The sequence below is a fragment of the Pipistrellus kuhlii genome, unplaced genomic scaffold (genome assembly GCF_014108245.1).
Source record: "Pipistrellus kuhlii isolate mPipKuh1 unplaced genomic scaffold, mPipKuh1.p scaffold_m20_p_1, whole genome shotgun sequence".
In the NCBI taxonomy this organism is placed as follows: domain Eukaryota; kingdom Metazoa; phylum Chordata; class Mammalia; order Chiroptera; family Vespertilionidae; genus Pipistrellus; species Pipistrellus kuhlii.
In genome coordinates, this window is record NW_023425404.1 from 176,529,193 (window position 1) to 176,553,116 (window position 23,924).

At 44.1% G+C, this 23,924-nt stretch overlaps 1 protein-coding gene across 6 annotated transcripts in view; it reads left to right on the forward strand.

Annotated features, from left to right (window-relative positions):
* RBM47 (RNA binding motif protein 47) overlaps nt 1-23,924 on the forward strand; it is a 165,957-nt gene that overhangs the window by 71,103 nt on the left and 70,930 nt on the right. The window contains exon 1 of one of the 6 annotated variants that reach the window (XM_036417930.2): nt 7,259-7,358. The exons of 4 other annotated variants lie outside the window; for them this stretch is intronic. The gene's annotated coding sequence lies outside the window, so the exon portion shown is untranslated. Of the gene's footprint in view, nt 1-7,258; nt 7,359-8,415; nt 8,547-23,924 lie in introns of those variants that run through there. One more of the 6 variants, XM_036417921.2, reaches the window with a different exon arrangement.

A 23,924-nucleotide genomic window follows, 5' to 3' on the forward strand; every position in this document is an offset into this window, starting at 1 on the left:
GGAGCGGTGGGACACTTGAAGAAACCACATCAAAATGCCAAAGAGGTTGAGTTTTAACGGTAGAGGTCTAGTTTAACTATATCTGCTTTTCTGTGACTTATACAAATTATTCAATAAATATTTATTTCCTAAGGGAAAACCAAAAACCATAGTGGAATAGCCTCCTCCCTGGTCCCTGAGTGTGTGTGTGTGTGTGTGTGAGTGTGTGTGTGTGTGTGTGTGTGTGTGTGTGTGTGTATTGAAACCCATTCTGTGGCTTGTTATCAGATTTGTCTTCCTAAAATCATGCTTCTGCTTAAATGTTCAGGGTACCTAGTGCTCTGGAGAAAAGTCCAAACTCCTGGAATCCAAAGGTCGCCTTAATCTAGCCCCACCTGTCTGCCCGTCCCCTTATCTCTGCCACACCCAACACAATCCTCCTTCCTACCTGCCAGCACCCACCCCAGCACTGATCCAGGAGAGCACTACCCAGTGCCTCTGCTCACGCTGTTCTCTACGCGAGAGCCCCCTCCCCCTTCTCCCAACCCTGCCCTTTCCTCTTTACCCGTCCAGATGTTGTCTTTCTAGGTTCAACTCAAGTGCTTCTCCTCCAGCTCACTTTCGTCACCTTCTGCCTGTGTCTGGGATGACAGATAGGCTTTGTGTTATATATCAGGTCCAGGCAGTTGAAAATATGTTGCATGGAGACTCTCCCGAGAGCCCCGATGCTCAGAGGGAAAGAGTTCTGTGATCAGCAGTGGTTTGTGCCATAGTATGAGAGGGAGGAATGACAGAATGTGTACACGCCTTCCATCCAGGCCGATAATCATTCTTTTAGACCCTGTGAGGTCCACCATGCTAGCCACTAGCTACATGCGGCTATTTAAATTTAGATTTCTTAAAATTAAATGCAATGGAAGTTTCCACATTTAGTTGCACTACCCACATTTCAAGTGATCAATAACCCCATATGGCTACTGGACAATGTAATGTGTGCAGCAAGGGTAGAGAACTGCTCTGCCATTTCAGAAACTTCTACTAGCCTTGTGCTAGCCAAATAGTCACATAACAATGTAAGATAGAATGTGTGTGTGTGTGTGTGTGTGTGTGTGTGTGTGTGTGCGCGCGCGCGCGCGCGCGCGCGTGCCTTCTTTTCTCAGAGAGCAAATGCATCTTACGAGCAGGAATCTTCTTACACTTCTTTTGTATCCCTACAGCACCCACCGGTCCTGGGGATGTTGGAAACACTTTCTAACTACTTGTTGAACTGAGTTTTTAGTACTAATTTGACAATGCGCTATAAAATACAGTAGCAGAAAGAGAGCTGATTTGGAAATCAGGATACCAACTTTCTGGCCCCAGCTTTCCCGCCTGTCACTATGTGACTTGGAATATCTCATTTAACCGAAGTAGGTCATAGTTTCTGCAAGTATAAAAAGTTATAAATCCGACAGTATCAGAGGATTCTTCCTCATTTGGAATTTTGTGATATCTACGGAGTGTTCGCTTAATTTTAAGCAAAACATGCGCGCACACACAGAATAAAGACCAGCAGATTAAAAACATATTCTAGCTTATTTGAAATCCTATTTATCTCATTTTCCAAATGTATGACTGTCATTTGAGGACTTAATTTTCTGCCAGATCTACAGCTAAATTTTGTTTTGAAGAGGATCCTAGCAAAGGTGAGACGACTCCACAAGCAGAGAATGTCAGACTTGGGCAATGGTGACGGAGGATTAGGTAGACTTTGCCCTGAGAAGGTGGTGTAATAGCTACCCAGTGTTTTAACACTATACTCAACGGAACTGCAGGCAGAAGTCACTCAACGGATTGCGCTGCCCACCTCGTGCTCTATGTGAGGGCTCAGCAAACGATGGCCCACTGTGCTGTCTGTTTTTGTGTGTTTTATATGTATCTTAGAATGGTTTTTACATTTTTAAGGCTTGTAAAACAAGAAAAAGAAAGAATAATATGTAACAGAAACCATATGGCCTTCAAAGCTAAAACACGCACCATCTGGCTCTACACTGGTGGCTCATGACCTTCATGTCCAGATCCAACCACTTTTCAAGGGCAGTGGCTTTCAGAAATGTCATAGGGCCTATGGCTCAAACACGGGGATAGGAAACTCTGCTATTATGCTTTAGAGAATCCCAAAGATGGGGAAAGGCAGCTGCCTGGTGGGGAGCTTACCCCTGAAGCAGGCAGGGCCTTTGTCTCTGTTCTAAAGGCAGAAAGTGAGGCCTTAGAGCAGAAACCGGTTTGGCTCAGTGGATAGAGCGTTGGCCTGCGGACTGAAAGGTCCCAGGTTCGATTCCGGTCAAGGGCATGTACCTTGGTTGCGGGCACATCCTCAGTTGGGGATGTTCAGGAGGCAGCTGATGGGTGTTTCTCTCTCATCGATGTTTCTAACTATCTCTCTCCCTTCCTCTCTGTAAAAAAATCGATGAAGTATATTAAAAAAAAAGAAAAAAAGAAAGTGAGGCCTTGGACCCAGAGTCTGTGTGTTCTGGTCTTGCCTTTGGAAATGGGATGAGTCCCTCTCTGGCTGTGTCCCCCTTGACATTCAGCATTCACCGGAATAGATTCTGAAGGCCCTTGAAAGGGAGAGCCCTGAGAAGCCTTGGCCTCCGGACTTTATCTAGGAGGGAGCCCAGCCTTGCATCTCAATTTATTCTTTTTCCTGCCTTAGATGGCAGTTCAGCCCTTGAAAGATCTAGATTGACTGGGCGATAAAGAGCCTCACTAACAAGCTTTGGGCAGGGCTGGGCCGGGCTTGAACTGAGACAGAAGCCTCCCTGATGGGACTTGAGAGGAACTGCAAAGTTGGCAGTTTTAAAAATAAAAAAATTCTTCTTTTTTTCCCCTCTGAATGCCCCATGGCCAGGTGTTCCAGCCCTTGGATTTCCCCAAACCCTCTTTCCTCCTAGGCACGCGTGCTCGCGCGCGCGCGCTCGCTCTCTCTCTCTCTCTCTCTCTCTCTCTCTCTCTCTCTCTCTCTTAATTGTCTTTGGGCCTCTGTATACACAACTGCCCTTAGTATAACCCAGTGTGCCTCATCTAAAAATACAAATGTACAAAACAAAAACTATTTGAAAGGTAAATCTTCCCATTGTTTTAAAAAAAAACTTTCCCTAGCCCTGGCTGGGTAGCTCAGTTGGTTATAGCATCTTCCCCATACACCAAGGTTGCAGGTTCCCAGATCAGGGCACATCACATACAGGAGTCAACCAATGGATACATAAATAAGTGAAACAATAAATTGATCTCTCTCTCTTTCTTTTTCCCTCTCTCTTCCCCCGTCCTCCTTCTAAAATCAATTTAAAAATATTTTCCATCTGAAAGACTAGTATATATATCTCTCTCTCTGCCTTAGGTTCGTCACTTTCTCCATTACATTATAGACCCTAATTTGTCTACAGTTGGATTTATTTCTCTATTTGCAGATCTTGTGGCACAGTGGAGAGTATGCCCTTGCTCCATACTGGATCATAAAAAAATTTACTTTCGCCCTAGCTGGATTGGCTCAGGGGATAGAGCTTTGGCCTGAAGACTGAAGGGTCACGGGTTCGATTCCATTTAAGGGCACACACCTGTGTTGTGGGCTTGACCCCTAGTAGGGGACATGCAGGAGGCAGCTGATCCATGATTCTCTCTCATCATTGATGTTTCTCTCTCTCTCTCCCTTCCTTTCTGAAATCAATATCTATCTATATACATATATACCGTATTTTCCGGCATATAAGACGACTTTTGAAACGAAAAAAAGTCAACCGAAAATCGTGGGCAAAAGACCAAAATTGTACCAAAAAAAAGCTAACCGTGGCTTCAACCAATAGTAATGAGGAGAGCCTGTGCACCATTGCTCCATTTTAGAATTCCAAGCCCAGAGAAGCATCGAACGGAAAGTCAGCACCAAGTAAAAGTGCTGATGGCCATTTCTGGGTAGAATTCCTTTACATTGGACTCACAGTCTTGGTTTTCACCATTGTTCTGATAGCAGAGCACAGAACTGTTAGACAAAGAGAGAGGGGGAGAGAAGGTAAGCGATAGAAATTGATTTACTAAAATTTGAGATGCAAATATACAGGAAAAAAAAAATCCATTGTCTTTGGGTATCTCCATTATTCAGATTTCAGTGTGAGCCTTGTAGCTGCAAACTAAGATGTTGGTGTCTGAGCAGGTGGGTTCCAGTCTTCCCTTATTAGCTTCACTTGAGTTATTTGGGTTTCTGTTTTCTCATTTATAAAATAGGGATTATAATAGTGCTTGCCACCTAGCGTTTGGAGATGTTGGAAGAGGTCATAAATGTCAAGGATTTAGCACTGGGCCTGGTACACAGCAGATGCATAGTAAATATTGTAACGAATGCTTCAGCACAAATGTGAGGGACAGGGGCTAGTGCAGTGTTTCTTAAATGTTTGGGGCTCAGCATATCTTAGGCAAGTAAAATAAAGGATACTCAATTAAATCTAAACTTTTCAGATAAGCAATATATATTTTTTTAAGTATCAGTATGACTCAAATATTGCATGGATACTTATACCAAAATATCATTTGTTGTCTATCCGAAACTCATTTAACTGCATGTCCTGCGTTTTTCACTGCTAAATTTAGCAACCCTCTCTTTACATTCTTAGAAATTTGCTCTTATTTACGTGGGCAGTATCTGTTTGCTATTTGTCACATTAGAAACTCAAACTTAAGAAATTAAAATTACTTAATAATCCTTCAAAAATAACAATAGTAAAATCTCTCATTGCCATAAATAACATTTTTATGAAAAACAGTGTATTTCCAAACTAAGTGGATGGTGAGAAGAGAGCATCATTTATGTTATTGCAAATCTTCTTCCCTCCCTAAATCTCTTTAAAGACTGGCTTGATAGAAGTCAGCTGTATTCTTTTTTTAAAAAATTTAAATATATTTTATTGATTTTTTACAGAGAGAAAGGGAGAGGAATAGAGAGTTAGAAACATCGATCAGCTGCCTCCTGCACACCTACTATTGGGGATGTGCCCGCAACTACAATACATGCCCTTAACCGGAATCCTACCTGGGACCCTTCAGTCTGCAGGCCGACTCTCTATCCACTGAGCCAAACCGGTTAGGGCTCTTATATGTGCTTTGTTTTGAATCTGTTGAGATATGTTATTTTCATCAAAATATATATAAAGAAAATTTAGCTTCACAAAGACATACAGTTGGGAAAGGGGGAGTACTTTCGCAGCCTTTTCAAATCATTGTGAACATTGTTCTTTGATTCTAAACCCAAACTCTAGAAAAGAGTTTCATGAAGGGCAGTTGCACTGCAGAATTTGAAACCATGTCAGTGGACTTTTCCTTCGGGAAAGCACCAAGGGCCTTTGGGACCCTGCATAGGGTCTGAGTGTAGGCCGGAGTGGGCGATGAGCAGTTTGGGGGGGCCACATTCTGAGGCTCTGAAGAACGGAAGGGGCTCCAGTGAATCGGGTTCTTACCCTCCTGCTGCTTCCTCCTCTCCTATCTCTTAGTATCCACGGGCGATCAAAACCCCTTTCAGAATCTGGGGCCATCCTGCAGACCAAATCGATGTTAGCCCCAAGGATATCCAGACTAGAAGGAGGCCCCTAGAACTGGCAGAGACCCTGGTCGAGGCCCAGGGAGCTACCTTGGCAGGCCCAGAGGCTGGCCATTCTGCCCTGTCAGACCACAGCAGCTAAAGATCCCAGGGTATACCTGCATGCTTAGAACAATGGAGCAAAATCTCAACTCAGATTTGCGTGACTGAAGTGGGAAAACGTTGTTATAAAACATTCCTGTTGTCTAGAAGGCACAGTGCTTCCTCAGGGCCACAGAATTTAGTCTCTGAGCTGCTGGAGATATCCTATTTGAATACAATAGCACACCCACCGAGTGCTGTGTGCAACACAAGGAATTTTAACACCACCTACAGCGTTTAAAGTCAAGCTTCCACTTTATGGCCACAGGAGAGAGAAAAAAAGAAATGAACAGTAAGGCTTCCCGGAAGTGAAGTGGGGGAATCCATACTGCCTATGAATAGGTTTGTTCACAGATTTCCGAGGGAACAGGACAGATTGTCTTTGGGATAAGGAGGAAAGGCGGGGGAAGAGAGAGTAGTTGAACAGGGCCGAACAGGTTCTGAGCACCGAGCGGCAGAAAACCTGCAGGTGGCTGTTGATTTCACGGGGTGACGTGATCGCTAGCTTTTTTTGCTATCTTGTCTTTATAAACCACTTTTATCATACTCCATTGATTTAAAAAAAAAAAAAAAAAAGGACAAAGCAACCGTAACCTCTCAGGCTCCCCACTCACACCTTAGTTAGTGCAATCCATGGAGGTACTGCTTCGGATTATACTCTGTCTTCCCATGTTTCCTTCATCGAAATGCAAGTATGTTCCTTGGCAGTGAGCACGGGCCTCCATGCTAAGGGGCCCAGAGATGGATGCTGTGGTGGCCTCGACAGCCGTGGACATACACACAAATACGTGACCCCAGACAGCCACTAATGAGGAAAGACTCCTAGGAAGTGGTCATTATCCCCAGTCATGCGGGCATGTCCCCGGGGAGAGGTGCTCCTGCTGGGTTTGCCCAGGGGCACCCTGGGACAGCAGGAACCTGGGGAATTGGGGGCAGGTGAGACAGACACTAAAAATAGGCTCAGAGGCAGCCCAGCTCCCGGGGGAAGAAGGAAGGAGATAAGAAGAGCCACGGGAGGGGGAAATGAGCTGCAGTTGGCGGGAGCACTGACTCCTGGGGCGGGAGCACTGACTCCTGGGGCCGGGCCTTAAGGAGGTGACTGTGAGGGCAGGGAGCGGCCTAGCTGGGTGGCACAGGGCAGTCCTGGCCTGCCAGCAACGCTGAGCTTCAGTGTCAGCCCACCCGCGTTTCTCCGTGACCTTGGCCAGCCGTGGCATCTTCCTGGATCTCGGGTCTCACTTTGGTGGAATCTGTATGATAAAAACAGCTGTTTTACCACCCCTGCCCTCCCCAAGTGGTTTGATCTGTTGCTGCATAAAATGATCCAAGAAATGGGAGGATGAGAATTCTCTCAGGGAAACAAGGCAGAAAAGGAAGGGGAGGAAGAAGAAGGAAAAGAAAATGAGCAAAAAAAGGGAGAAGGGAAGGAGAGGTCAGGAGGAGACCAGAAAGCAGGTTAGGAGGCGGAGGTTAAAAAATGTGAAAGTAAGAGAGATGTCAGCCCGGGCTGGAGGCCAGGGAGGCCCCTCACCACGCCCCGAGAGGCAGATAGATAGCTGGTCTTGTAGGATCCCACCCAACACAGATTAGGGAAGTCAATTGCCCTGAGTCACTGCGCTAACCTGAGGCACCTGTATAGGAGGAAACAGAAACCAGATGGACCCGTGTGCTTAAGGTAGGGGGGACAAAAACAAAAACTACAACTCCTCTTAAGATGTTTTGAAAATGTCAAGAACTGCTCTGTGCCGCTTTCTAGGCCCTCGGATGGGCACGGCTGTCTGTTCTCTGGAATATTTTCCCCTGGAAGGGGGTTGAGGACGAGGGCATGGACTCTCTTACCTGCCTGGCCTGGCCTTGTGTGTGGTTCTGGAACCAAAGTCACTTCTTCCTGCTCCAGACGCCCTGGGTCTCCTGTCAGTGAGTGGGTTTGGCGGTTGCTAGGGAACACGACCTGTTTTCTTTCTCAGACCGTCCTGCTCGCCGTAGGTGTGTGCTGCCCACGGGGGCTTCAGACCCCAGCCATCGGGGTCGTTTCTGTAAAGCCCGAAGGGGGGGGTGGGGACACCCCCCCAACACCTGTCTCTTTATTCGTTAACCCCGGTGGTACCAAGAGGCACCTGACACCCCGGGTCGGCTAATAGTTCGGAGCCAGCAAGTTCCTGTTATCCTCCCGTTGTAATTGTTAACTTGAATGGAATGCAAAACTTCTGGTTTGGAGCAGACCTGGGTTTTAACTGAATTTACTTGAGGGATATAGGAAAGCGGGAGTCCATTCTGCTTATGGTGGAAGGTGGTTTGTGTGAACGGCAGTGGCGCCGATACATAGAAATAGACGGTACACGTATAGTTACCGCCGTGTCTGCAGACTTCACCCGTGAACGGTACCCTTTACCAACTCTTGCCTTTGACACTTTTTTAGTTTTAGCAAGCTGAGACTTGCTGGGGATTAGAACAATGAGCTTATCATAAGGCCGCTTTAAGAAGAAAGAAAAACAACAACAACACGCGCACACACACACACACACACACACACACATAAAACCAACACTTCCAGTGTCAGGGTTTGCTTCTTCTCGCCTTCCTGCCTGCTCACCCCCCACCCCCCTTGAAAGTTTGGGCTCCCCACCCCCTCGTTAGCAGAGCCCGCCCGTTCATTTGCATTATTGTACTTCACAGGCTGTCTCTGCGACCATTCTGTCCTGTTCCCTCTCCGGTGTTTGCTCTGAGGGTGGGACACGGGCTGTTTCGTGTCTTGTAAAACATTTACCAAAAGCACTGAGCCATGGTTCTGAAGGGCATTCCCTCGCCAGAGTGTGGGAGGAGAGAGCGGCCGCCGAGAGAGGAGAGCTCCAGGTGTTCGCAGGTACTTGTGTCTCATCCTTTAGCATTTAGAAATGTTTAAAAAAACCAGATTGCATGCGATCCGGGTCCCCTTCTACCGAGGGGCAGGGGGGTGGGGGTGGGGGCAGGGAGGGGAGGGAAGGGGCCTTTTATTTCTCGGCAGACTGTGTGCTTCGGTGGCTCCAGTCCAGGGAGCGCCGGGATCATCGGTTTCGGGCAAATGTTTTCAGTTTTACTAGAGAGACCGGCGTGTCAGGGAGAGTGAGTGAACATCTACCTGCGCCTGAGGTTTGTGGGTGTCTGGATCGGAGGTGAGCGGCGTTTGCCGGGGCGCAGACTGCGGGGCCAGGTGCCGTGTCCCGGGAGGCGACGTGGAACCTTGTGATTTGCACCCCGTGACGCGTTCCATGAAAAGCGTTCGCTAACCGGTGGCTCTGGTTCAGGGAAATAACTTTCAAACTTTCTTTCCTCCCCCACCCCAGCCTGTTCAATTTCCACTAGATAACAAATTAAAGGTCAGCTCGAAAGGCCGCTGCTTCCCTTCAAATACGTGTTTTTTAGAACGCGTTCAGTGCTAGAAACGGACCAGACACTGGTCCTAGATAGTTTTGGAGGAACTCGTGACTACATATTTAGTAACCTGGAAATAACTGCGTGTTTATTTTCTATCTGGTTTCGTTGCAGACAGTATTTGCATGTAAAAAAATAAATAAATATGAGCATATATAATAAAATGGGAGCCTTCATCAAATGCTGACCTTTGAGCCATTGTAGTGATGATATCCTGGACACATGTCATTAGTGGCTAAATCCCAAACAGCAAATGGGAAAATCCAGGAAAAGGGAGGCTCCAGAAGATTTCTGTAGGGGCCTCCTCCCGGGGAGAGAAGAGGCTGCGTTGCCACGTGTGCAGGGAGGCTGGCCGTTGGCTGGGCTGATGGCCGGGGGCATGAAAATGAGGACAGTGCTGAAGTGTAAGAGCCCAGCGGGTATGGGAGAACTTGATTTGGGTACATTTTTGCCCAGTGACAGGGGCAGTAAGAAGCCAGCAGTCCTTCTCCCGACGACAGGTTCCCACTCATTGCCAAATGGCTGGGAGAAATGGTTGTTTTAAAATTAAAGGAAACTTCCTGGGCAGAACCTCGCTGTGGCTTTGTGTCTGTAGGCAGGTAGGACTAAGTCTAACAGACTGTGGAGGGATAGCGCCTTCGGCTGCTTGTGTCCGGGTACCCGAACACCGAGTCACTACCCTGGCCACGGAAGGCCTGTCCCTTTGGACAAGGGAAGGAACCTTTTCTTACGGCTGCGATTTCGAAATAGTGGTCAGAATACTTGCTCGGTGCTTGTTTGTTTCACAGAAGCACTTAGGTGGCTGAATCTTTTGACCTTCTGTGAAACCACATAATTTCAAAATACAGACCCTGCACAGCGAAGGGGATCGATGCTGTTTTAAGCTTGGAATGGTATCAGAGGAACAGAAAGATTCTGGGGGAAAGAAGTCTAAAAATAAATTACTTCCAGATATTTGTCATTCCTCGTTTCCCTTTATTGCACTGGGAAAAATCTCGATTCGGTGTTTCTCTGTTTAGCTTTTTCAAATGCCAAGTCTCAAAGATCTACATGGACTTATAAGAAACCTAGATCACCAAAAAAAGCTACACTTATAGCTCAGGTTGGGGGTTCTTGCAGTTCCATGATAGTTGGCTGATAGATCAAGTCACGTGTCAAACGAAGCCCTGAATGAGTTGGCCCGAATCTCTGGCATTGAAAACTTTGCTGCTCTTACCGAGGATATGGATAATGCTTCTCTGTCCGGCTGCTTTCCCAGGCATATAACTGAGTAAAGCCTCTCTGTGACGGCTGTTCTCTGTTCCTCTGTCCTTCAGGCTGTGACTTCTTGCTTTGTGATGTATCATGAAGGTGAACTCTCTGGAAACAATAATGGGCCCCAGTGAGGTGGCAGTTGGCAACATGCAGGAATGCCCCAGGAGCCAGGGCAGTTTGGGCTTGGACAGAGCTGTCACTCAAAGGCATTGGTTGGCCGAAACTGGTTTGGCTCAGTGGATAGAGTGTCGGTCTGTGGACTAGAAGGTCCCAGGTTCGATTCTGGTCAAGGGCATGTACATTAGTTGTGGGCACATCCCCGGTAAGGGGTGTGCAGGAGGCAGCTGGTCGATGTTTCTCTCTCATCGATGTTTCGAGCTCTCTATCCTTCTCCCTTCCTCTCTGTAAAAAATCAATAAAATATATATATTTTTTAAAAGGCATTGGTTGGGTAACAGTCTTTCAAGGTGATTTTGGTGACTATGCCAGGACAGTCACATGCATGTGAGCTTAGGTCAGAATAATGAAGGCAACAGGGAGGAATCGCCAGGATGAGCTGGGTAATTTTGGCTGGTTTTGTTTCAGCAGGATGAAATAAGAATGGAACCTGTGCAGGTTAGCCGAGCAATTATTACGCATCTTTCACTTGACTAGTACCCCAAGGCCTTCAGGAAGGCAAACAGCAGTGCCCACAGCAGCCAAAAGTAATGCCAGTAAGTCCACCAGGGCCTCGCCCAGTGCCTATTGCCTGTTGGTTTAAACGCCTTTGAATGAAAGTCCAGGACACAGTAAATCAGAGCTCTTCCTCTTGGCTAACCATCAGGCATGATTCATTCATTAGGTCTCACTCCGGGCTAGGTTCTCATCTCTCCGTTCTTAGATGTCATTTCCTCAAGGTGACCTTTGGAACCCCCCAAATTCGGCCCCATACTTCCCCCTTTAAGATAGTTATCACATTTATTTTAAGCTAAGATGTCAGTCCCCCTAAGTCAGTGGTCTGCAAACTCATTCGTCAGCAGAGCAGTTTGCTGACCACTGCTCTAAGTAATGAGTGTCTCATTCACAATTATATTTCCAGTGCTTAGCACAGACTAGGCATTCAAAAAATAGGTGCCAGAGATATGAATAAAGGAATAAGAGGAAGTAAATGAGAAGGACCCGGATGGTTAGAGGCAGCCATGCAACAGGGGAAAATAGCCCAGATAACGGGGAAGGGGCAGAAAGCACAGGAGCCGGAAAGCTGTCCCTCCATTTCAGCCCAGCCCAGCCATTTACATCTCTAAGGATAATTGTGGCTCACCAAGAAGAATGTGCTCAGTAACATCAGTTTAAAATCATAGGGAAGACTACAAATCATTTTACAGAGTTTGTTTTTTTTATCCAAGAAAGTAGTAGTTTTCTTATATCAATACCTAAATTCAGTTATTTTGGAAAATTTCACATATGACCAGTTCTTTATTCCTATAGTTATGAGGTTGCAATGAATACATTTCTCACTTGTAGAAATGTAAAAAGAGAATGAAAGAAGGCATAAAAGAAAACTTTATGTAATAGGATTAAGTCAAGTAAGGGCTTTGAAAAAATGATTTTTTTAAAAACATTCCATGTTGAGGTTTAAAGGCAGTAAAATGCACAACTATTGAGTATACAAATTGATAATTTCAGACACACACCCTTTTGCAGGTGACCATTATTCAGACTTTTCTTTAAAAAAAAAAAATACATTTTATTGATTTTTTTTTTTTTTTACAGAGAGGAAGGGAGAAGGACAGAGAGCTCGAAACATCAATGAGCTGCCTCTTGCACACCCCCTACTGGGGATGTGCCCGCAACCAAGGTACATGCCCTTGACCGGAATCGAACCTGGGACCTTTGAGTCCGCAGGCTGATGCTCTATCCACTGAGCCAAACCGGTTTTGGCCATTATTCAGACTTTTATCATCATAGGTGAGCTCTGGCTGTTCTTGAACTTCCTAAAAATGGAATCACACGGTATGTGCTTAATTGCATCCAGCTCCTTTTATACAACCTTATGTCTTGAGATATCCACCCACATTGTTTCATGTAACTCTAATTGATTCTTTCATTGGTGCATAATATTCCTTTGTAAGAATGGGCCACAGTTTCATACATTTGGGAGGCACTGAAAACACGGCTATGTGAGCTGAGAGTCCTACCCCTGTGTGCCGGCTCCTTCGTGGTCAATGACCTCATAAAGGGTGCGGCGAGAGCCTTATCACCTGCAAGGGTGGAGGGAGAGGAATCTGTTTCGGGGAGTGTATTTGCCAAGCACTCTGCAAGGGCTGCTCATTTCAACGGGAACCACTGCTTTGCAGATGAGAAAACTGAGCCTGAGGAAAGGTTTATGACTTCACCGTTGGGCTGCGCTGATCACACAAGCTGCTAGCTGTAGCAGACAGAAATTCGGTTCCGGCAGATGGTGCCAGATGGCTGCTGAGACTGTCCCACCTTCTTTTTTTTTTTTTTTTTTTTAATATATTTTATTGATTTTTTACAGAGAGGAAGAGAGAGAGAGATACAGAGCTAGAAACTTCGATGAGAGAGAAACATCGACCAGGTGCCTCTTGCACACCCCCCACCGGGGATGTGCCCGCAACCAATGTACATGCCCTTGACCGGAATCGAACCTGGGACCTTTCAGTCCGCAGACCGACGCTCTACCGCTGAGCCAAACCGGGTTCAGCTGTCCCACCTTCTTATATAAGAGTACACACTTGTGTATTTCCTGTCAGAAGCCAGCCATTGGCCTGACGTTTCTTAGGTCATCTCCCTTTCCCTTCAAAGTTTGTTTCGTTTTGAAAAGAAGGCTCCCTTGTGTGTGTTTTATTCTCACCTTCCTTTATGAATATATATTTTTTTGTTTATGAATAATTTATTTTCAGATGCACGTGGTATATATTTTAAAGTCTGTATTTAGAATATTTTTGAGGTCTTTCTTTTTAAAGATTAGGTATTAATATTTGTGCATAAAGATGTATTCAATCACCATAGATGTTTCTATCTCTCTTTCCCTCTCCCTTTCTCTCTGAAATCAATAAAAATATATTTATAATAATAATAATAATAATAATAATAATAATAAATGTTATTTCTAAAAATAATTACTGAAATTTAAAGTCTCCTGCTGGCAAATCCATAAGATAAGGACAGTAAACCCTGTCTAAGGTGAAGGGGAGCAGAAAGCAGTGACCATGGGGAGATCATTGACCTTCCATTTGTATCCTGCTAGCAGGATATAAGCTCTTTTCAAGCTCTTGGATTCTGAGCTTTTTCAGAATGTCCAGGACTGGCATTGCTTGTGCCCATGGCTTCCCCTTTGCTCCCTGCTCTCCCAAGGCAAACCTGCAATTCACCTGTCATGAGTAATCCTCAGGCATGATCTGAGTATACCTTCTCCTCCCAGTTCTGGCTCCTGCTGCTGGCTATCACCACCACCCACAATCTCTCCAGACCTCGCCTCCACCTTACTCCTCCTGCTCTGAGGTCGCCAGCAGGGAGGACGCCCCTGCCCAGGGCAGACACATCAGACTCCCATTTCGTCTGTTCTGCCCTCTCAGCTTCAGGTTCTGATTTCAAGTCTTTGTCGTTCTTGTTTCAACGTCAAGGCATGAAAAAAAGGAAGATATAAATACCAGATGTTAGTCACCGATATGTCTGTTTAAGCTTAACAAATTCAACCTTTTTCTCAAGTTCTGTATCACTGAGCACTGACTGATTCACACACAGTCATTAACGTCTCTCCCTGCCACGCCTCCCTCACTGCCAGATGAAAAAATACCATCTTAGCTGGGGAGCTCATTTGTCAACAGCTCGTGGGGAGTCCAGTCCACTTCCTCCTTCATGCTTGACTTCCCTTCAATTCAAGCCAGGCTGGAGCCATCGAATGAAGGTCTGCCCTTCTTTTTCTGAACAAAGTAGCAAGGACTCATCAAACGAACATGCTTGGGAAATATGTCAACAATAGTTACAATACAGCAGGTGACTTATCCAACTCAGCACCTCCACCCAAGATGTCAGACAGGCAAACCTTCTTCCGTGGGGACCACACGAGTGTTGGAGACTGTCTGGGTGGAACCTTTGAGCTGGGGACGGCGGGAGAGGGGTGGAAGAGCATGTGTGTATGCTGGGGCTTGTAGGGAAGGTGTATGTGTCGTCACTGGAAATGGTTTTGTGGGTGTTTGATGCTGGTGCAAAGAGGGAATTCAGCCTCTGGAAGAGCTAGACTGGAAAAAAAAATCACTTGAGCTACTGAGTTGCGTTTAACTTTCATCTGACCCTATTTTTATTATTTTTAAAACATTTGTAATCCTCACCCAAAGGTATGTTTTTAGTGATGAGAGAGAGAGAGAGAGAGAGAGAGAGAGAGAGAGAGAGAGAGAGAGAGAGAGACAGAGAGAGAGAGAGGTTGCCTCCCACATGAGCTACAACTGGGGAACGAACCTGAAACCTGGGTATGTGCCCTGACCAGGAATCAAACCTACAACCTTTCTGGAGTATGGGACGATGCTCCAATCGTGGCACCTGGCCAGGGCTCATCTGACTCTCAATATTGAATCTTGGAAAAGGTGACCAAGACTTCTAAGTGCGTTAAATGGAAAAGGCATTGATTACATCAGCTCCTTGTCCTCTGCCAAAGTGGACACAACATTTCTACAACTTACTGGTCTGGCTCTGCCCCAAATCTATTGTCCAGGAACTGCTCTATCCATCTAGCTAGACCTGTGTTTTCTAACATGGCAGCCAGTAGCCACATGCAATGCAGCTGTTTCAATTTAATTAATTCAAATTAAATGAAATAAATAGCTTAGTTCTGTGTTTGCACATTTCAACCGCAGGTGCTTAGTAGCTGCTGTATTGGGCAGTGCAGATAAAATGTTTCCCTCATCACAGAAAATGCTGTTGGACAGCACTGATCTAGATGCCTGTTTTCAGGATCTGACAGTGTGAAGGATGAGCTGTGCATCCCTCTGGCCTCTGAGGTTAGAACTGTAAGCAGCAGCAGAATCTAGATCTGTTTTACGGACTACCCTCCTCTCTGTTGTCCACATCTTCTTTGCCTTACAATCTTCATTGTATGTGTGGACTCAGGTTGCCATGATCAAGTTCAAGTTTAGATGATGCTCAAATTAAGACTGAGAGTGCTTCCCTGTGTTCATTTCACTCTTCATGATAAACAAAACCATCAGCTGAGCTTGCATGCACATTTGGACTCTGAGTTAAAATTTCACTCCCCTGGGATCTCTTGTTTTATGTTGTTATTTTTCGGTGTTGTGAAATTCAAGGAAGAATGTAACTGTTGCCAGAGACCAGTTTAAATATTGACCTTGCAGACATTTCTTCAAAACCTAGAACTTGAAATTCATAAACAAGTGAAACCTGAAAGAGACGTGATACAGAACCAAAAAATGTCAAGGACCGTAGTCTGTGTTTTCTGTGATGGATTAGTTACTGGAAAGCTGTGGTTAAAGGAAAACCCAGTAAACCAATCGAGCTTTAAATGTATTGAAGAAGTAAAAGAGAATATTGGGATAGATAATTTTTTACAGAAAAGGATTATTTTGTTAGGTGACATAAACCACCTTCCAGTTATCTGTCTGGTAAATCTAGGAGCTCGTGTGTTATATGGTTATCTTAGTAAGGCCAAGTTCATTAAACATAAAATGAAGTCCCGTTGTTTAGGGTCAAGTAGATGAACATTATATCGGTTATATTTCTCTCTTAAACATTTTTTTTCTGGTTGCATTTCTATTATTTTTTTAAATTCTCACTTGATATTTTTCCCATTGATTTTTAAAAATACATTTTTATTGATTTTTTTTTTTTTTTTTTTTTTTTTTTTACAGAGAGGAAGGGAGAGGGATAGAGAGTTAGAAACATAAATCAGAGAGAAACATCAATCAGCTGCCTCCTGCACACACCCTACTGGGGATGTGCCCACAACAAAGGTACATGCCTTGACCGGAATTGAACCTGGGATCCTTCAGTCCACATGCCGACACTGTATCCACTGAGTCAGACCGGTTAGGGCTTCATTGATTTTTATAAAGTGGGAGGGAAAGAGAGAGAGAAACATCCATGTGAGAGTGGCTGGGGATCGAACCTGTCACCAACCTGCAACCAAGATATGTGCCCTTGACCATGATTCTTTGGTCCATGGGCTGGTGCTCTAACCATTGAGCCAAGCCAGCCAGGGCTCTGGTGGCATTTCTTAATGTCATAGCCATGTGTGTTATAAATGTCTAGGCATAGGTAATAGCTGTGGAGGAGTTTTGTTTTGTTTTTTTCCTAAAGGTTTTTAAGCATATTATGCCATCTTTATATTAAAAAAATATTTATTGGTACTTGTAATTATATTACTACTAGAGGCCTGGTGCACGAAATCCATGCATAGGGAGGGTGGAGTGTCCCTTAGCTGAGCCTGAACCCTCTCCAATCTGGGACCCCTCTAGGGATATCCGACTGTCTGTTTAAGCCCAATCTGGTGGGATTGGGCCTAAACGGGCAGTCGGACATCCCTCTTACAATGCAGGACTGCTGGCTCCCAACTGCCTGCCTGCCTGCCTGATCAATGAGAGAATCATTGATCAGCCACCTCCTACATGCCCCCCACTAGGAATCGAGCTGGCAACCAGGGCATGTTCCCTGACCAGGAATCGAACCCTGGAGCCTTCTGTCCGCAGGCTGACACTCTATCCACTAAACTAAACCAGCTAGGGCTATAAACATTCTTGTATAAGACTTTGTGAACACGTTTTTATTTCTTTTGGATGAATACCTAGGAGTACAGATACATTTTAAAAATAAAAGAAGCTTTTAACCAGAAGCTTTTAACCAGAACACGTTTTTATTTCTTTTGGATGAATACCTAGGAGTACAGATACATTTTAAAAATAAAAGAAGCTATTAACATAGAGCATAACTAATTACTCTTCTTCATTATTATGGTATTTAATAACTTCACCTCGCTGGATAAATTCATAATGCTCAATTTTGAAGAGCATGCCCCTAAAATTGCTGTGTTTCATCAATAAATTGGAGCTTTAAGGACACCTGATTCCTTTAAGACATTAGTGGGCTTTGAGCTAAAAGAAAATAATGATCACAATGCCACTTGAATTATAAATTGATTTGGAATGGATCATAAAATGAATTTTACATGGAGTTTGGGTTGAGAGAAAGGAAATTTGACCTTTAGTCCTGCCCTGCCACTAACTAATAGCTTTGTCACCTTGTGAAATAATGCAGTCACCACCAGGAAGTGAGCTGTTGCTGGCTGATCTCTAAGGTGTGTTTCAAGTCAGCAAACATTTCTCAAGTTTGTGCTAAGCTCTGAGTACACAGGTACCCTGTTTCCCCGAAAATAAGACAGTGCCTTATATTAATTTTTTCTCCCAAAGTTGCGCTAGGTCTTATTTTCAGGGGGTGTCTTATCTTTCCATGCACTAGGTCTTATTTTCAGAGCATGTCTTATTTTTGAGGAAACACGGTAGGAATAAGACATATCTTTTGCTCTTCGAGGTGTTTATAGCATAGGAGTGCTAGGTGGTGTTCTCCAGCTGTGACGTGTCGGTTATGTTGCTGATTCATTATGTACCTCCTGTTGGGCAAAGCACAGTATACTCAATAGATGCATGAATGGATGGAAGCAATGTCAACACATAATATATCTATGGTCACCAGTGTCCCTATAACCAGCCATAACATAGACACAATTTGCTGTCGTAAGGAAGTGTGCTTGGGAACAGCAGAGGGAAAATGATTAAATGAGATGCGATTCTGAAGTTGTAATTGCTTCCACACAGAGTTTTTAGGGAGAAAAGAGTCTTAAGTAAACAGCAGTCTCATATCTTTTTTCTTTTTTTTAAGTTGAGGCAAAGTTAGTATATAACATACTAGTTTCAGGTATACAACATCATTTGATCTTTTTGTTTTTGTTAATCCTCACCTGAGGATATTTTTCCATTGATTTTTAGGCAGAGTATAAGAGAGAGGGAAAGACAGAGAGAAACATCCATGTGAGAGAAACACATCAATTGGTTGCCTCCTGCACGGCTGGGGAGGAGCCTGCAACTGAGGTACATGCCCTTGACCGGAATTGAACCGTGACCTTTGGGTCTGCAAGCCGACGCTCTATCCGCTAAGCTGCACATGTGTCAAACACAAGGCCCGCGGGCCAAATCCGTCCCGCCAGGCCTTGCAATGTGGCCCGCACCGCGCTGTCATCACTGCACTCCGCTGCGTTTCCATCACAATGACAGTTTATGACTGTTCAGTAAACCATTCGGCCCGAGATTTAGGCTGGATTTTAGATTTTGGCCCCTTCTCTGATTGAGTTCGATACCCCTACGCTAAGGCATACTGGCTAGGGCACGAAGTTGCATTTTTGATGTAAAAAAACTTCTCCATGCTATTGTTGGGCACCCGAAAATTTAAATAAATGACATTTTATAATCAAAAGGCCTTCTTGTTAATGCATAAAACCCATATACTGTATATCTTAAATGTTACCCACTTTGATGTCTTTTTTAATGGCCATGAGGCTTTTCAGTTTGAAAATGTTTGCATTGCAATCCCTTCTTATTTGTGTATTCATTTAATAAGTGTTTATTGAGTGTCTACTGTTAACATGAGGTGTGAGTTGTTAATGCGTGGAGATGGTAATGCCTGAACTAACTGAATGGACTCATCCAGAGCCAACTGTAACAGCCTCTCCAGTTTGCTAAAATGCCAGTCACAGCCACATTTAGAGTGTGTTAGAAATGAAAACCTCTGTGTGTGTGCATCTTACGTTCCTAGCAATTAAAGTTTATTACATCCACTGTCAGACTTATTTTTTAATAGAATATTGTACTAGTGTTTGCTTTCCAAAGATCCCTCAGGGGAATTTCTAGATTGTGCAATAATTTCAGTATATCCAGGAAAGGGAATTTAAAGAAGCATCAATGTTAGGTAACTGGCATTCTGGGAGATATATATATTTTATTAGAGGGTTATGTATATTAATTATATATTATATATAACATTATATATATTATATATATAATTTGTTAGAGGGTTCACTGCTGATTACATGTACAAACCAAGTGCATGTTTACCAGACTAAGCAAAACCAGCTTGCTCATGAAGTAAATTCGAATTCAAATGGACATTGGAGTTTTAAAGGTAGGCTGGTAGCAGCTCTGGGCATTTGTCTCTGCCTTCTAGAATTAGAGAATTGTTTTTAAATAATGAGCATTACAGTTCATCATATAAAATGAAGGAAAATGTTTTGAGTTTGTATTCTCTTAGTTTTCATTAGTTTTTAAATCTATATAAAAGCCTAAGGACCATTGGGTCATTTGGCATGCACTGACCTCCAGGGAACAGGCATGGGAACATGGAACAGACTGATGAATCTCAGAGGGAAGTGGGGAGAGAAAGGGTAGGAAGAGATTAACGAAAGGTCTTACATGCATACTAGAGGCCCAGTGCATGGATTCGTGCACCGATGGGGTTCCTCAGCCTGGCCTGTGGGGATTGGCCAAGTCCGTGCACTGGCCTCCGACATCCCTGAGGAGTCCTGGATTGTGAGAGGGCACAGGCCAGGCCAGTGCACCGGGCCTCTAGTAATCATAAAACTGTATTTTTTACACATGAGTCCTTTGAGCAATCCCAGTCAACACAACTCAGGACAGCAGACACAGATATGATATCCACAGGTGACAGGGCCTTTTAGGGACTGCACTTCTGTGGCATTAGGCTATGATTATTGCAAAAAAGTTCTATCCATGAACAAGAATTTTCTGTAGGCTTCTACTACTACTACTACTACTACTACACACACACACATCTGACAGCTTTCCATAAGTTAAATATAAGGAACTTCTAGGAGGAACCTTCTTTCTTTGGAGTGTCCTTTGTCAACTTTCCACCAGAATGCCAGCACTTCTCTTCAAAGATGCATCAGATTAGTACCACTCTCCTAACATACCAAAAATAAAATGCCCTGAAGGGCAGAGGCATGAAGTAAAATTTTAGTAGGAGGGAAAAATGGCAGCTTTTTATGAGACCTGGAGAGGATGTTTGTTGAACTGGAAAAAAATAATAGGAAGAATGAATGGGTCAGGTGAGATTACTGTGTGACCTACTTGGCTACCCCATCCCCATAAAAATATATATGAAAGAAAAGAGGTCTAGTGAGACCCTTGGTTAATTAGGACTCTTGGTTGTAAGTGACAGAAACGCAATTTCAAATAGTTTATAAGGAATTAATCAACAAACGAAGATACCAAATTACACATAAAAGTTGGGGCAAAAGTTGGTTTACCATCGCAAGGACACAAAACACAGTTCCTCCATGTATTACTACTTATTAATTATTGTATTATTTTTCTATACTAACAACTGTAAACCTACTTTTGCCTCACCCTGTCTATATTTACTTAATTAGAAATTCCAAAGGGTGGACCATGATGGGATCAAAGGATTCAAAATAGGTTATTAGGCCGAAACCAGTTTGGCTCAATGGATAGAGCGTTGGCTTGAGGACTGAAAGGTCCCAGGTTCGATTCTGGTCAAGGGCATGTACCTTGTTGCGGGCACATCTCCAGCAGAGGGTGTGCAAGAGGCAGTTGATCAATGATTCTCTCTCATCGATGTTTCTAACTCTCTATCCCTCTCTATCCCTCTCTGTAAAAAATCAATAAAATATATATATTTAAAAATAGGTTATCAGGATTTCTCCCCCCTCCCCCCCATCTATATCTCTGTTGTCCTTACTGTTGGTTTTATTCTTTGTAAATGGCAGGCATATATTGTCCATACAACTCTCATTCCTAAGGAAAACTCTACTGCCTTCTTATACACAAAGGGACTCTGGTTCACCTGCATGGTGCCTCGCACCTGAGTTCTGGGACTTGGAGGGGATCTTTTGTGGGAAGGAGGATGGGCAGGAGAAAGTAGGTATCTTTTTTTTTTTTTTTAATATATTTTATTGATTTTTCACAAAGAGGAAGAGAGAGGGACAGAGAGTTAGAAACATCGATGAGAGAGAGTCATCAATCAGCTGCCTCTTGCACACCCCCTACTGGAGATGCGCCCGCAACCAAGGTACATGCTCTTGACCGGAATCGAACCCAGCATCTTTCAGTCCCCAGGCCGACGCTCTATCCACTGAGCCAAACCGGTCCCGGCAGAAAGTAGGTATCTTTTATGCTCCTGGGCTTCCTTTCCTGAATGCAGGCGCTTCATTTATGTCTGCCTTTGGGATCTTACGCCAGAGACTCCGTAGTTGAATTACACCATGTTCCTTGCGTGCATGGCTTTACTGACTCGCAGGGTTGTTTATCTAGGCAGCTAGGCCTCTTGGTAACTGCTGGAGGTTTTATCATTTCAGCAAGAGTTTGTGCTCTGAGAACACTGCGTGCTTGACTTGTCTCTGTTGAGAAACTTTATCATTTCTCTTTTAACCAGAGGGAAGCCCATTTGCAAATATCTGGTTCCAGAAGTGAGTGTCAAAGTACAGGTCTGATCAAGAAGGAACCCACGTTATCAGCGTTATCTCCCAGTTTTGTTTCAAGAGCAAGATAGCCTCCCCCGAGCAAATGCTGAGGGAAAATATGGCCTGCCATATCCTGCCTGTGTATTACAATGACTACGGACTTGTTTTAGCTTTCTGCTCATTTGTGTACTTGTTGAAAGTTCAATTTTATGTCTCTGTTGCCTGATACCACATAATAGGAAGTCAATATGTACTGAGTGATTGAAGGAAGAGGCAAGGATTTTCTGGATGTTTTAATTAGCTAAAAATTAGAATCATGGGTTAATATTTACAGTATGAACCTTCGGATAGCCACATTTTGTTATAATATAAATTTATGATAATACCTACATAATACAATATAGAGATGTATTATAAAAATATCTTCAAAAATAAAAACAGACGCCCAATTTTCTTCAATTGAGTTAGGCCTTGATAATACTCTGGCTGTGGTGAGGAGTGCTTTTCAGTACAATTTTTTCTTCTTCTGAATTCCTAGAGTCCTTTGATCAACTGGTCTGTGCCAAGTGTTCAGTGGACACATTGACTGTTGAAGTCTCACAGCCATTCCCTAAGCCGCCTCCTCAACCATGGGGAGAATTAACCCTTCTCTTCTTCCCGGTACCATCCACCATGGCATTTATCGCACTGTGCTGTAGTCATTATTTGTTTATATTTGTGTCTCCCACTAGACTATGAGTTTTTCCACTACGGAGTCTGTGTCTTCTTCAGGTGTGTATTCTCAGTTCCCAGCTCATGGTGAGAACTCCAGAAATGTGATCTTCATGGTACACATTTGACATCCGAGGCTTGTCCAAGGTTCCTAAATAGAAAGTGATACGGTTAGTTGAGCTCGTGCCTATCAGACTCTCCAGATTGTTTTTGTTCTGTTCACCTGCACTGGGAGAGCAAGTTGGCTGGGCGATGAGGATGACTGAGGAAGGGAGGTGTGCTGGGAAGATGAAGGAGAGCTGTTCCTCGCCGCAGCTGGGAAGGAAGTTTGGCAGTGGTCTGACCCCAGACTCCCATCCCCAGCGAACCTCACACACATTTGTGCACACAGAGACCGTGGGGGACTTTCGTCTCAGAAGGAGTGCTGAGTGAGCAGGGGCCGGAGAAGGCATTTCCTTGGAAAGCTGTAACAAAGAGCTGGAGCACTAGGCCATCCACCTGGCCATAAAAATGTTATTGTCATACTGGAACCTTCTCGGTGGTGTTGTGTGGTGAGATTTTTGCACTTGAGGTTCCGGTCTGAAATGAACTTAGAGAATAATTAATATGGTAGCAGGAACATCATAGTTCCCACAGCTGCACACTTGAGTTTAATTTCTTGGACATGACGGTTGGAATGGAAGAGAGTTAGGGAAAGCTGCATCTGCCATCTGTCCACTCTAACATGCTTGCCTTAAAGAAACAAACAGCCCAGCCTGCATGGCTCAGTGGTTGAGCATCAACCTATGAACAAAGAGGTCATGGTTTGATAGCCACTGAGCACATGCCCAAGTTGCAGGCTCGATCCCCAATGTGGGGCAGGCAGGAGGCCTTCACTGATCTTTCTCCCTCCCTCCCTCCTTTTTTCTTCCCCATCCCGCCCCCCCCCCCCACTCTTAAAAAAAAAAAGGAAAAAATCTCCTTCAGTGAGGATGAACAAAAAATAATACAAAATCTTAGCTTTATTTGGGATATAATTTACATACCCTTTGACTATAATTCAATTAAATGGGTTTTAGTATATTCACAAAGTTGTGCAATCAACATTGTAAGTAATCTTAGAACATTTTCATCACCTCCCTAAAAATCACCTGTGCCCACAACCAACTACTTCCCTTTTCTTCCCACCCCTCTCCCTCCAATCCCCCTTCTCAAGCCCCGTACAACCTCTAATCCCCTTTCTGTCTTTATAGATTTGCCTATTCCGAACATTTCAAATAAATGGAGTCAATACAATATGTGGTCTTTGAGACTGGCTTCTTTCACTTAGCTTTCAAGGTTCATCCATGTTGTAGCAGGTATCAGTACTTTGTTCCATTTATTACT